The sequence below is a fragment of the Bidens hawaiensis genome, unplaced genomic scaffold, assembly GCF_021521415.1.
Source record: "Bidens hawaiensis isolate Kalapana, Puna unplaced genomic scaffold, B.hawaiensis_p1.1 tig00057753_1, whole genome shotgun sequence".
In the NCBI taxonomy this organism is placed as follows: domain Eukaryota; kingdom Viridiplantae; phylum Streptophyta; class Magnoliopsida; order Asterales; family Asteraceae; genus Bidens; species Bidens hawaiensis.
The window spans coordinates 77101-83964 of NW_027500408.1; the positions used below are offsets into that span (position 1 = coordinate 77101).

The 6864-nt window shown below is 40.3% G+C and overlaps 1 pseudogene; it reads left to right on the top strand.

The window, feature by feature from the left end:
- Positions 1 to 2896: 2896 nt before the first annotated feature.
- Positions 2897 to 4022, top strand: LOC143602008 (RING-H2 finger protein ATL46 pseudogene; annotated as a pseudogene).
- The last annotated feature ends 2842 nt before the right edge of the window (positions 4023 to 6864 follow it).

Consider the following 6864-nt stretch of genomic DNA (forward strand, 5'->3'; position numbering starts at 1 on the left):
GCGGATGACGGTGGTAAGTGACCAGAGGGTTTGGGAGCATAACATTCGTTTTGGTTTAGTGGGAAGGTTTTTATTAGGGTGGAAATGTTATTATTATTCGTTGAAAACGGTGTCGTTTTGGGTAGAAATAAGCCCAAACTGAATTGGATTTAAGTTTATATGAAAATAGGCCCAAAATAGTTCAAGGTAGGTGACTGGGTGGCCCAAATCGGGTTTTCTAAAAAACCGGTTTTGGGTAAGGAACGGGTTCTGGGTTTGGTCTAACAAACGGGTCAAATATAAATCGGTTCTAGGTATGGTCATGGTTTGACCGATTTGGTTGGGGTTTTTATCGGTTTATGGTCGGGTTGGAATGAGGTTTTGACAGGGTAGAGGTGGAACCGGCTCTCGGTTTGGTTCTGGGTTCGGATACGCTTTCTATTAGGAACTGGAAATTAGTTTGTACATGTTGATCGGTTAGGTTGGGTCGAGTTTGGAACCGGGTTTTATATGCAAGTCATATATAATATGTAACTGAAAAACAGTAAAACAATTACATTTACTTCTCATCCTCTTTGAGTTCTCGTGCTTCAAATTGAACTCAATTACAAACTTAGAAAGAGAGGGGTGTGCTTCAAATTGAACTCAATTGCAAACTTAGAATGAGAGGGCGATGTGTGCTTCTTGAACCCAATAGTGCTCGGGGGGGGGGGGGGGGTAAGGCGTGCCTCGCCCACCCTAACATTAATCTCACACATTTTTCACCGGTATCTCAATTAGTATTAATTTATATTGTATCTAATATGATTAAATATTTGAAAATATTATTTAACTCTTAAATAATCATATAAACATATAAAAACTTTGTCTTCTTAAATATATAAAGCTAACTATTTCAACTATAATCATAAAAACTTTTGTTGTTTTAAAATAACTAGGCAGCGTTTGGCATGCATTAATCATAGAGGGAATAGAATGATTCATTGCTTGGGAATGAAAAATATGGTGTTTGGTTGCTTAATGGAATTGAATCATCCATTACACATGGAATCTCATTCCATCAAAATCATTTCTTCCCACCCCCCTTCTTTTTTTTTTCATTCCATCCTCATTCACCATACTTTCTTAACAACATCAACCACCACCACTACCAGCCACCACCACCTACCGCCATCTTCGCCGTATCCACCACCACCTCCGCCACCACCTCCGACGCCACCACCATCATCACCACCACCGTCGTCGCCACCACCACCTTACCACTAGCGCTACCATCGCCACCACGCCGCCGCCGCCACCATTGTCATCGTAACCACCACTACCATTTCCACCGTAACCACCGCAACCATTGTCACCGTCGCCGCCTAACTATCACCGCCACCACCACCTGACCTCAACCACCATCGCCACCACCCTACCATCGCCATCACTACCAATGCTACCATTGCTTGACCACCGCCACCATCACCTGACCTCAACCACCGTCGCCACCCACCCTACCATCGCCATCACTATCAATGCTACCATCGCTTGACCACCGTCACCCCTCCCACCACCACCACTACCATAACCACCGCCCTTGACGCCTGACCGCCACTACCACCACCGTCGCCACCACCATTTTTTTTTGTAAAATAACTTACTCTGAGAAAAAAGTGTTTTTATTATTTATATTTCATTCCTATAATTTTTTTGGATACCAGATAACATTACCTAATGATTCATTTCATTCCCATAGGTTAACCAAACAAGACAAATGAATGGTAATGATTTATTTCATTCCCTTGTTCATTCCATTTCTTCTCCCATTCCATTCCCCCTTCATTCCATTACCTCCAACCAAACATACCCCTAATATTGTTTTTTCCTTTTAATTTGTGTTGTCATTTCGGACTCTACAAACATAACAAGTTGTGTTGTTTTTAATGAATAAAAAAAGATTATTTAAACATAATGTTGCAAATTATGAGCTGTTCATGTGAGGTTTTCAAGGAAACAAACTTTTACTAAATTTGCTAATTTGACTTTCACCAATATTTCAACAAAAGCCCTATTGGGCCAACTGGCCTACACTCAACAGAAGTTTGCCCTTCTTGAGTTGTTGACTTCTTGGTGGGTGAGTGATTTATACATAAAGACTACCTTAAAAAATAGTAAACTTTTTTTGAAGTAAATTACCAATATACCCTTGCCATTATAAAATCCCATTTAAGGCCACCACCCATCAACACATTAAAACACCTCTCTCTGTATATTTACTAACCACTATATCTATAACAACAGTTTCAACTCATCAAGCAAGTGTCTTTAGCCTCTGATTTAGCAGATATTAATGTTTTTTTCTGAGATTCCGAGGTGGGTATACAAAAATCTTGAATCTGTATTAACTTTTTGTAATTTTTCTTGATTTTGCTAACAAACCCATGTGTTTTCTTGAATCAAGATCTGATTTTTATTACATTTTGTTAGCAAGGGTCAAGTGGGTTTCTTGTAATTACAACTTTTAGCTGTTTTTCTTGGTTTTTTATTGATTTCATGAGGTGGGTTTGGATCAAAATCTGATTTTTATTGCATTTTAGCTGTTCTTCTTGCTTTTTATTGATTTTTATTGCATTTTAGCTGTTTTTCTTGCTTTTTATTGATTTCATGAGGTGGGTTTGGATCAAAATCTGATTTTTATTACATTTTAGCTGTTTTTCTTGGTTTTTTTATTAATTTCATGAGGTGGGTTTGGATCAAAATCTAATTTTTATTACATTTTGTTAGCAAGATTCAAGTTGGTGTCTTGTAAACACAACCTTTAGCTGGTTTTCTTGATTGTTTAATAATTTCATGATCTGGGTTTGGATCAAATATTAAAATAATCAAATAAAAAATCTCTTTTTAATTTTTTTTATTTAAAGTCTACACTTTTCATGGTTCTTGAAGCTGTCTAAATCTGCTAAAATGCGCCTACTTTCATCTTATCCTTCACCCCCTCCTGTTAATGTTAACCCTCCTCCCACAATATCAAAAACTAACTCCACTTTGCTTTTTGCAAGAAACATTGTAATAGTAATAGCTTTCATGTTTTTCATATGTGGGTTGCTTCATTTACTTATAAGGTATTTAATAAAAAAGAAAAAGTTGTCATCTTTATCTTCAAGATTTCAAGAAAATGGTATTAATAATATTAATATTAATGATGGTGATGGTGATGCATATCAAAGACAATTACAACAGCTTTTTACTCTACATGATTCTGGTTTAGATCAAGCTTTCATTGATGCACTCCCAGTGTTTTCTTACAAAGAGTTAATGGGATTAAAGGAGCCTTTTGACTGTGCTGTTTGCTTATGTGAGTTTACACAAAAGGATAGTTTAAGGTTATTGCCTTTATGCAGCCATGCTTTCCATATGCATTGTATTGACACTTGGTTGTTGTCAAATTCCACATGTCCTTTATGTAGAGGTACACTTTTTACACCTGGTTTTAATGTTGAGAATCCAGTTTTTGAGTTTGGTTGTGAAAGAGAAGAGGAAGATAATGAGGATATTAGTCAAGGGTATTTTGGGAATTTTGGTAAAAATGAGGGTAGTATTTGTAATGAAAAGAGGGTGTTATCAGTGAGACTTGGGAAGTTTAGAGCAACAAATGGTGGTGGTAAAAAGGATGAGAAAGAAGTTGGTGAGACTAGTAATAGTAATTTTGATGCAAGGAGATGTTATTCAATGGGAAGTTATGAGTATGTGGTGAGAAATCTTGATTTGAAAGTGGAATTTGTTCCTAATAGTAGTAGGGGTATTTTTGGTATTAAAGAAAAAGGGAATAGTTCACTTGATGATGGGAAAAAGATTAGTAATAGAAGCAAAGGTGAGAGCTTTTCAGTTTCAAAGATTTGGCTTTGGTCAAAGAAAGATCAAAATCATCAAAAAGGTCAAATTCATTGTATTACACATAATAGGTAACTAATATGTTGATGTTAGTATGTTACTATGTTACTTTACCTTTGATAAATGCAAGTAATAGTCCTAGTTGACCATTTACAATTGTCAATAGTTTTTGGTTTCATGTTTATCATTTATGTGAATGATTCTTCTTTGTTTTTCACGTCCTACTTGCGGTACGTATATATAATGTGTATATATGTGAACCCTCGGGTGGGCAAAAGTGAAATTGTACTAATTTTGACGTTATTTTACTAATCTCGTGAAAATAACGTTATAAGTGGCGGAAGGTTAATCAGGCATCATGTGGTGGCGTTGTTAGCCAAAAGACAAGGGTACATGCACCAATCAGCCGGTGTCCCGATGATTGAGTGTTATGTGCATTATGTCCAAGGCTTGATGCAAAACTGTTATCGAGCTGGGGGGGAGGTCTCACCGGAAACAGCCACTCTATCCTTATGGGGTAGAGGTAAGGTTGTCTACATCTTACCGGCCTCAGACCCTATCATAACTTTGCTATTTGTGGGATATGATGATGATTATTATTATTCTTTACTTTTCATGATTCACTTTGTTAAAGATTGCAACATGTACTCATAACCTTTATCTTTTATTTAGTGTTTTGCGCCTTTTTAATGTTGTTGGTATATGTTTAAGACCTTTCACTTTAGATGTCTTATTATTGTATATGTTTTGAGTTTGGTCGATTTGTTTTCATTATGAATGTTTGAGTCTTCGTCTAAACGTGGAATAGATGTGTTTATCTGATTATTACTTTTTTGCACGATGAGTTTAAAATAAGCAACTTCAAGCTTTTTACTAGACTTTAAAGACATTTCATGTCTTTTAGAATTATTAGATCATTAAGTACAATACTTATTGTTAATATAAAGAGATATTTCTAAACAATGTATGATTGTAAGTTAGTAGCCATAATAAGGCTCACACTAAGGAGAGGACTTACTTAACTTGTGAAGAGGTAGGTCCCAGCAGAGCCCAGTTGGACCCGCAAGACTCACCTTAAAGAGGGACGTCTGCGCAGTTGGACCCGCAAGACTCACCTCGAAGAGAGACGTCTGCGCAAAGACCAACTGGATCCGCAGGACCAACCATGCTCAGAGACGTGACGTCCTTACGCGCAGTACGCAAGCTGTTCCCGCAGGAAAAGCCTCCCAATGGTGACGTACTCCGCCTGTTCCCGCAGCTATGGATACTAGCCATCAGGGAAGGCTACCCGCGCAGCAAGGCTACACGCACAAGGCACTTAACTCTCAAATAATTCAGTAATGTCACCTGAAGAGGGAATGAGCAAGCCGGGAACACTCCCGCCCAAAGCCGGGAATACTCCCGCCCAAATGAGCCAGTCCGTACGATACTGGAGGATCTTTTGTACTGTACCTGACGAGGTATGGACAAAAGATCTGACCAAAGCTGCGACAGCTCACTGACAACAGTACAACGAGCAGCATGCTCTATTACTTAATGTCACTATCAGCCGCTGCCTACTCACCAACCTGTCGTAGCACGTGCATAGCCTGCAGTTGGTGGAAAAGGAATAGTACACAGCCGGCCTGGTCACTATCAGCCGCTGCCTACCCACCACCCACCAGCATGGCATGTGCGTAGCCCACAGTTGGCAGAACAGGAATACTATTCAGCCGGCTGTACCTTCTTGGAAACCTACCTTTGGCTATAAATACTCCTCCAACACCTTGGAACGGTATCTTATTATCTTATCATCTCATTATCTTATCTTCTCTAGCAATCTCTCAATATATACACTTATATTCAGAGCAATCTAGTCTGATTCTCACGCCGGAGGGTGGTCACAAGGAGGTACCCCCCCTTCTCAGTGACGAGCTCACGGTGTCTGTTTTGCATGTCATCAGAAGAACAACCATATTTGCCGGACCTAACCCCTCGTGGGAAACATCTATTTAACCCCCAGATTATCCGTAATCTACCCGGGGTCACTTAGTGTTTCTTCATTGGCGTCATCCGTGCATAAAAGCTAGAACTTATTCTTTTTCAGTTTTTTCAAAACTTCTGGAAAGATGGTTAACGTTACTCTGGTCCCCAGGCCAGGGAGTAACCAAGAAACCCCGGTAACCACAACCCCAGCTACTGGGGGGAACACCGGCGAGTACACACATTTTACGAACACTACCCCGGTTACCCAAGCCGGGGCAAGTGCAGTAAATTTTACGAACACAAACCCGGTCACTCGAGCCGGGGCAAGTGCAGTAAACAATCATCCCCTGGGATTCATTGATACCCAGGCGGAAAGACGACAGACGAGGTTCCCCCGCCAAACACTTGATCAAGTTAAAGCATGGGCGGAAGCACGTCAGAGGGAATTCCAAGCTGAGTTGGATGAACGCTTACGTTCACTCCAACAGGCTGACGAATTCGGAAGCACTCAACAGCTCAACATGAGCAATGAGTGCGAGTACTTGGACGATGATTCGGAGGAATCCGACTCCGACGCAAACCCTCGCCATAGGGCGAAAGGGAAGCGTAAGGAAACGGACTTCCAACCGAGAAGGAATTTTGGAGAAACCTTCAAACCAAAAAACGCTGGTGGAAACCCACGTGACTTCTCTAAAACCTTCAGACCAACCGCTGCAAATGCGGGAACCTCCAAGTTTGCAAGGGACATTGCGGAAGCAATCGCCCCAAGAAGTGCCAAACAGATGTCCAACATCGGCACTTATGATGGTATATCCGACCCAGACGATCATTTGAACATATTCATAGCGGGGGCAACCGTCAGCAACTGGACGGAACCCACGTGGTGTTATATGTTCCAGATGACGCTGGTTGGAGCAGCCAGAGCGTGGTTCGACCGTTTATCGGTCCACCACATCTACGATTGGGCAGACTTCCAACAGAAGTTCAGCCAACACTTCAGTCAACAAAGAAAGTACACTGAAGATCAATGGACAATCCTCAACTGCA